General features: G+C 38.9%; 1 protein-coding gene across 10 annotated transcripts in view; it reads right to left on the bottom strand.

Annotated features, from left to right (window-relative positions):
• VEZT (vezatin, adherens junctions transmembrane protein) overlaps nt 1-8,099 on the bottom strand; it is an 81,105-nt gene that overhangs the window by 51,421 nt on the left and 21,585 nt on the right. The window lies entirely within an intron of this gene.

Below are 8,099 nucleotides of genomic sequence, written 5' to 3'. Positions count from 1 at the left end.
AAAAAAAAAAAAAAAAAAAATACAGTCTAAGGTTCAAATCCCAACTATGCCTCTTACTAGCTTTACCAGGCAATTTATAATCCTTATGTGCATCAGCTGTCTCATCAAAAAATAGCAGTAACAGCAATTAGTTCATAGAGTTCTTATGAAAACTAAATTAATATAAAGCACTTGGAACAGTCCTTGGCACCTGGTAACCATTCCATTTATACTTTTAACTATATATAAGCTAAGTGGAAAGAGCACAGATTTTTGGAACAGACAAAAAAGAAATCAACCCAACCCCATCAAAAAGAAATGTCAGTGTCACTACTGGATGAAAATCTACTGGACAACTATTTCTGGATAAACAGCATGCTTTAATTTTAACTTTCAACCTTCTCTAAAGCATACAGATGGTGACATTTTAAAAAATAAATCTTAATTCCATTCAAAGAAATATTTAAATCTCCAAAATGACCGTTTATTAGGTTTTAGAGAAAAAACAACAGGAAAAAATAAAAAGGAGCAACCCAGTTAAAGTACTATGTGGCAAAATCTTTACTGTTTTACTTTCATCTTCTCAGTTAACGTTCACAACAAACAATAAAAGGTATTATTATCAGCATTAACATTATTATTTTTATTCCAATTCCACAGATGAGGAAACAGGTTCATTCAGCTAGAGAAAGCAGGATTATACTATACTACCTAAAATAAGAAACAGCCCCTTCCATGTCTAGTGAGGAAGACACCAAAAAGTTACTTATAGTTCAGTACAAATACACCACGCAAGTTAACAATGTCAGGGAAGTATTTGGATACTATGGAAACAGGAGAGACAGCTAAGATAGACTCAGACATTTAGGGAATATATGCTTGCATGCAGAAGAATAAGGAAGAGTGGGAATCTGCTGGACTAGTAGCAATTTACGGGATATCAATTTGAGAGAACAGGAATTGAGTCAAATGCCTTTCTTTTAAGCTATGTTTAATTTCTTTTTTTAAGAAAAATATTCATGAGGCTTTAAAAAAAAGAAAAATATTTTTTAAAAAAGTAATATAAGGATGAATATGTTTCTTAACCCTCTGTCAGATTTAAAATTTCTGGCAGCACAAATAGTTAATCTTGATATCACCCATAACGTATATTCAAATACTGCCTTGAATTACTGAATCTGTATTTTCAGACTGAACTGTGAACTCCACCCTGCTCTTGCCCCAGTGGGGGTAAAAGAATAAGAACGTCAGTTCATTTGTTTGGGCCGACCTTACATACTTCAAAAAAAAAAAAAAAAACCCTTGTTTTTAAGACAGTAGAACCCTTTCTTCAAATGAACTCCCGTGGGGAAGAACAATAAATAAGATGGATCAAAGGGAAGTTAGTCTAACTCTGGGTCAGCAGCCTTTTTCGGTAAAAGGCAGGATAGTAAGTATTTTAGACTCTGCAGGCCATACAGTCTCTGTCACAACTAATCAAGTCTGCTGTTGTAGTGAGAAAACAGAACAGCCAATACATAAACTAACGAGTATGGCTACGTCCCAATAAAACTTTATTTATGGACACTAAAATTTGAACTTCATATAATTTTCATATGTAACAAAACATTCTTTTGATATTTTCCCTAGCTGTTTAAAAACATTTTAAAAACCTGCCATATATGGGGTGGCAAATCTGACTCAATAATCTTAATTTGCTGACTCCTGTTCTTTTTCTTTGTTTTCTTTTTCTTTTCCTTCCTTTCCTTTTTTTTTTTGAGATAGGGTCTCACTGTGTTGTTCAGGCTGGCCTAGAATTTCTGGGCTCAAGCTATCCTTCAGCTTCAGCTTCTTGAGTAGCTGGGACTACAGGTGCAAGCCACTGTGCCCTCCTCTTCTAATACAAGACTCAATCAAAACCAGGAGACACACTCTTGACTGCTAACTGTTCTCTGGGAAGAGACTTAGAGAGTTGGGATGAGTACAAACTTTTTATTCAAATTATAATGCCCTTTTTTACTGAACACATAACTGATACTCTTCTCATCACTGACCCCAACATCCCTTCCTTTTCCACTTTTCCATTGAATCCTGCTTCTGGATTCAATGTGTTGCAATTTATTGTTTTGGGTAAAGTATACAGAAAAATCAAGCCTTACACAAATAATATAGTTGGAAAGGAAGAAGTATTTTAATAGTCTTTTCTGATCATTGTAAGTATCAAAGAAGAATAGCCATACCAAAACAACAAGCAATAATTTCAAATAGCTAAGTGGTAATGTAGAAGATGTACCACCTGATGAGCTTTTTGTACTCTGTATACACACATGAGAATGAGAGTAAAAAAAGGCAAAGAATGTCTTAGTATTAGAACTTGATCACTCAACATAAGATAATTTATTTTGACTTTTTTTTCTTTTACAGCAAGGGGAGGCTCCCTATTGCAACTGTTCTAACTACTGTATTTAGAGATTTGGGATATTAGGCTAATATACAAATAAATACAGGGAAATGTTTATTTTTCATAAAGCGAGTATTAGATGGTAGCTTTACAAAGGGGTGTTTTTGTGTGGAGGGTAAGGCAGAGTAGGTAGTTGTCTCTATTATGACTTTTCCTTGGTTCAAGCAAAATAAAACCCCAAATGTTTTATTTAAGTTGTTTTTTTAGAGGAGAAATAATTAACACTGGACTCAAACCATAATTTTGAAGTATCAGAGAATGTTACTGTTGCCAAAAGAAATACTAGAAACCTAGACACAGCATGTGGGAGCTCCTCAGGACATCCTTGTGGTTCACTATTCCTGTAAGTTTTAGCTGTTAGAAAACACATATCATAACACCAGAAAGAATTTTGCTAAATGAAAAGTAGCCAAGAGCCTTTGGTTGCACTAAAATTGTTCTGGTGGCTGAAACATTTTTGCAATAAAAGTAAACAAAAATAGACAGGAAAACCCCAAATTTTTGCTGAAGAAAGCTCTTCAAGAAAATGTCTCATCTAAGTCCTACACTACAGGCACTTCTTGCCAGTCCTACTCCCTGCGGGCCCCACATAAAGATAACAGATCTGGCTGGGTGCGGTGGCTCATGCCTGTAATTCCAGCACTTTGGGAGGCTGAGGGGGGTGGATCACCTGAGGTCAGGAGTTCGAGACCTGCCTGGCCAACATGGTGAAACCTTGTCTTTACTAAAAAAACAAAAATTAGCCGGGTGTGGTGGTACATGTCTGTAATCTCAGCTACTTGGGAGGCTAAGACAGGAGAATCGCTTGAACCTGGCAGGTAGAGGTTGCAGTGAGCTGAGATCGCACTATTGCACACCATCCTGGGTGACAGGGCCAGATCCTCTCTCAAAAAAGAAAAAAGAAACAAAAAAGAGGCAAGAGGGTAGTGAAAAACTAAAGAGACATATCACCCAAATGCAATGTATGGACCTTGTCTTGGATCCTGCTTGGAACAACTATAAGAAGGCATTTCTTGTTCTGTTACCCAAGCTGGGTACAGTGGTGTGCATGGCTCACTGCAGCCTCAAACTGCTGGGCTTGAGGGATCATCCCACCTCAGCCTCTTGTATAGCTAGTACTACAGGTATATGCTACCACATACGGCTAATTTTTTTTTTTTTTTTTCTTTTTAAGAGACAGAGTCTCACTATGTTCCCCAGGCTGGTCTCCAACCCCTGGGCTCAGGTGATCCTCCTGCCTCAGCCTCCCAAAGCACTGGGATTATGGGTATAAGCCACTGTGACTGGCCAGGGTTATCTTGGAAAACAAAAAAAAGAAGAGTACTTAGTCTGTTTTGTGTTACTATAATAGAATACTTGATACTGCATATTTTATAAAGAAGCTTACTTAGCTCACAGTTCTGCAGGCTGGGAAGTTCAAGAGCATGACACTGGCTTCTGGCAAGGGCTCTGCTGCCTAGATACAATATGGTAGAAGGTCAAAGGGGGAGTATATACGTGCAAGGGGGCCAAGCACTAAGAATGTCCATACTTTATAACAACCTGCTCTTTCAGGAACTAATCAGTTCCCAAGAGAACTAACTCAGTTTTGAAAGAGCAAGAACTCATTCACTATTGTGATAATGGCACCAAACCATCCATGAAGGTGGAGCTTCGTGACCTAAATGCCTCTTATTAGGTCCTGCCTCTTAAAGGTTCTACCTCCCAACATCGTTGCATTGGCAATTAAATTTCAACATGAGTTTTGGCAGGGACAAACCACACCCAAATCACAGCAAGTACTTGTCTGTTAGGGATACATACTGATACATTTACAGGTGAAATTAGATAATGTCTGGTATTTGCTTCCTTTTTCTTTATTTATTTATTACAGGCAAAATGGGAGTCACATGGTAGTTACTTAAAAATACACCAAGAAAAAAGATGGTGGAGGGGGAGAAGAATAGATGAGACAGTTTGGTAAAATGTTAACAGCTCCTGAAGCTGAGTGATGAGTAAATGGAGCTTTTTTCTTCTTTCTTTTTTTTTGAGATGGTGTCTCACTCTGTCACCCAGGTTGGAGTACAGCGGCATTATCTTTGCTCACGGAAACCTCCAAGCAATCCTCCCACCTCAGCTTCCCAAGTAGCTTGGACCACAGGCACGAACTACCACCCCCAGCTCATTTTCTCTATTTTTGGTAGAGACGGGGTTTCGCCAAGTTGCCCAGGCTGGTCTGGAACTCCTGAGTTCAAGTGATCTGCCTGCCTCAACCTCTTCAAGTGCTGGGATTACAGGCATAAGCCACCAGTCCTGGCCATGGAGTTTTCATTGTAGTATTCTCTCCTTTAAAATATAATTTTAAGGTCTATAATAAAAGTTTTTAAAAAATCAGATGCTAGGTTTTCCTAGAGTCTGGTATAAAAAGCTCAAGAAAATACCATGGAACAAAAATGTAAACTTGAAAAAATTCAACTTATTATTATAATCTGAGGAAAAGATCATTTTATTGGGGGTATGTGTGTGTATATGTGTGAGACGGAGTTTCACTCCTGTCACCCAAGCTAAAGTGCAATGACACCATCTTGGATCACTGCAACCACCTGCCACCTCCCAGGTTCAAGCAATTCTCCTGCCTCAGCCTCCCAAGTAGCTGGGACTACAGGAGCCAGCCACCATGCCAAGCGGATTTTTGTATTTTTAGTAGAGAGACAGGTTTCACCACATTGGCCAGGCTGGTCTCAAACTCCCGACCTTAGGTGATCCGCCTGCCCCAGCCTCTCAAAGTGCTGGGATTACAGGCGTGAGCCACTGCACCTGGCCGTTTTCATTAGATTTTAAAACACTCCACAAGTAGTTCCAACTACTGCGGATGCCTGCTTGAGGCCAGGAGTTTGAGGCTGTAGGGCCTATAATCGCATCTGTGAATAACCACTGCACTCCAGCCTAGGCAACATATCAAGATCCTGTCTCTACAAAGCAAATCAAAACAAAACAAAATAAAAACCAGAAAAAAATCCATTAGAGTCTTACAAATTTCCATCTAATAGTCTCTCAGGTGATTTTATTTTTATTTTTTTTAGAGATGGGGTCTCACTGGCCAGGCACGGTGGCTCAAGCCTGTAATCCTAGCACTTTGGAAGGCCGAGGCAGCCGGATAACGAGGTCAAGAGATCGGGTCCACCCTGGCCAACATGGTGAAACCCCCGTCTCTACTAAAAATACAAAAAAATTAGCTGGGCGTGGTGGCATGTGCCTGTAGTCCCAGCTACCCGGGAGGCTGAGGCAGGAGAATTGCTTGAACCTGGGAGGCAGAGGTTGCAGTGAGCCGAGATCACGCAACTGTACTCTAGCCTGGCACCTGGTGACAGAACGAGACTCTGTCTCAAAAAAAAAAAAAGAGATGGGTCTCACTGTATTGCCCAAGCCGATCTTGATCGCCTCAAGCAATCCTCCCACTTTGGCCTCCCAAAGTGCTGGGATTACAGGTGTGAGCCACCACATCCAGATCAAACTTCAATCTAATAGTAATGGTACTTTTAATGTCTACTGAAAGAGAATATGACAAAAAGCCAATGTTATAGTAAGATCTAAAATAGATTTATGAGTTAATCACATGTGTATCAACTAGTTTAACTTGTACACATGCTATTTTATATACTTATTAAAAAATTCAATGAGCAAGTATTTGGACTTGCAAACTTCTGCAATAATGTCTAGGCTTTTTAATATTCTTGCCAAGGACAAAAAATATCAAAGTATCCTCTAGCAACATGATTTGAAATTGCTAGCCTCAGTGGCAGTACAAATAAGCGTCTACTTGCCTGTCAATTTAAATTAAATTAGTCACATTGTCTTTCCACAAGCTAATATAAAGTTCATGGAAATGAACTATTCTCAATTGTGTGATTTTTTTGAGCCATGTTTTAAAATCACCATTAAACAAGAAGGTTAAAAATAAAAAGCATCGGATGTCAAGTGGAGAAAAGAAAAAACAAAAAGCAGAAACAAAAAAAACTACTACATTCTTATAAAGCAGTGGTTCTCAGTCAAAGTAGATTATCACTGCACAATTCCCCCTCCCCGTATTTGGCAATTTCTGGAGACATTTTTCACTGTTAAAACTGAGGGGTGTGCTAGGCAGGGTAGCTCACACCTACAATCCCAGGACTTTGGGAGGCCAAGGTAGGAGGATCGCTTGAGGCTAAGAGTTTGAGGCTATCCTAGGCAATATAGCGAGACCTTGTCTCTACTAAAAATTAAAAAATTAGCCAGAAATGGTGGTGTGCACCTGTGGTCTCAGCTACTTGGGAGGCTGAAAGTGAAGGATCTCTTGAGCCCAACAGGTCAAGGCTGCAGTAAGCCATCCAAGACTCTGTCTCAAAACAAACAAAACCTGTCGGCCGGGTGTAGAGGCTCACTCCTGTAAGCCCAGTACTTTGGGAGGCCAAGCTGGGTGGATCACTTGAGACCAGGACTTTGAAACTAGCCTGGCCAATGTGGTGAAACCTTGTAAAAAAAAAAAAAAAAAAATACAACAATTACCCAGGCTTGGTGATGCACACCTATAGTCCCAACTCCACTGAAGGCCTGAGGCAGGAGAATCGCTGGAAACTGGGAGGCAGAGGCTACAGCTAAGATAGCACCACTGCACTCCAGCCTGGGCAACAGAGCAAGACTCTGTCTCAAACAAAAACAAAAACAAAAACAAAAACCTGTGGGATTGATGTGAGAATGTTACCAGCATCTAGTGCATAGAGGTCGGGATGCTGGTCAATATCCTACATTGCACAGGACAATCTTTACAAAGAGTTATCTGGCCCAAAATGTCAATAGTTCAAAGGCCGAGAACCTGTTTTTGAATATAAGGAATCAAAGATTTGAAAAATCACACACAAAAAATATGTAGCCTAGTAGCTGCTTTCTTTATTTTTATTTTGGGACAATGACTGATTTGAAAAACAATGACCACAATGGAAAATTTGTTGTTTTTCTGTGACTTGCAATGCTCAACAGCCTGTTGCAAAAACTCAACAGGCTTTCTAAGAGTGAAATGAGTTACCTTCAAAATAACTGCATTAGAATTTATGCATTGAAATTTTAATCAGCTACTAATACAAAACTAAAACAATTATAGCACTTGGTTACACTTAAATATTGTGATGATCAATATGAGCCTCTAAATAGACTGAAAAATGTTATAGTATTAAAAATATCTGAAGAAAATAATTTCCTATATAACATCATGTTTCACTTTAGTAGGGCCTTAAATTTTAAAAACTTTAAGAATAGTTGAGCTAAACTGTTGGGAGATTATTTCTACATGAGCTCCACGCTCATCTAACTGAACTTCAGTCTTCCTATAAAACAATTTCCTTATTTAAAAAGTTCTGTTGGGGTGTCAACATAAGAAAAGTAGTGCAAATCTGACTATCTGGGCCACAGATACTAACTAGGAAAGTTAGATATCTCAACTAGTCTCTTCCACAAATGGCACCTTACTGAATGGGATTCTTTTAGATACTGACACACTATTAATATCAATACTACAGGTCCACAATCAAGCACATCCAATTGGCTAAGAACAGTCAGTGATTGTCTTGTCTTGCAATTCAGTAGTCATCGTTGCAATGTTTCTTTCTGTTTTGCTTGGGCGTCATTTATTCTTTTTTCTTTTCTTCTTCTTTTTTTTTTTTTTTTT

The sequence above is a fragment of the Cebus imitator genome, unplaced genomic scaffold (genome assembly GCF_001604975.1).
Source record: "Cebus imitator isolate Cc_AM_T3 unplaced genomic scaffold, Cebus_imitator-1.0 Scaffold18, whole genome shotgun sequence".
Lineage (NCBI taxonomy): Eukaryota > Metazoa > Chordata > Mammalia > Primates > Cebidae > Cebus > Cebus imitator.
Note: the sequence above shows the minus strand (reverse complement) of the source record. Positions and strands in the feature narration are given on the sequence as shown.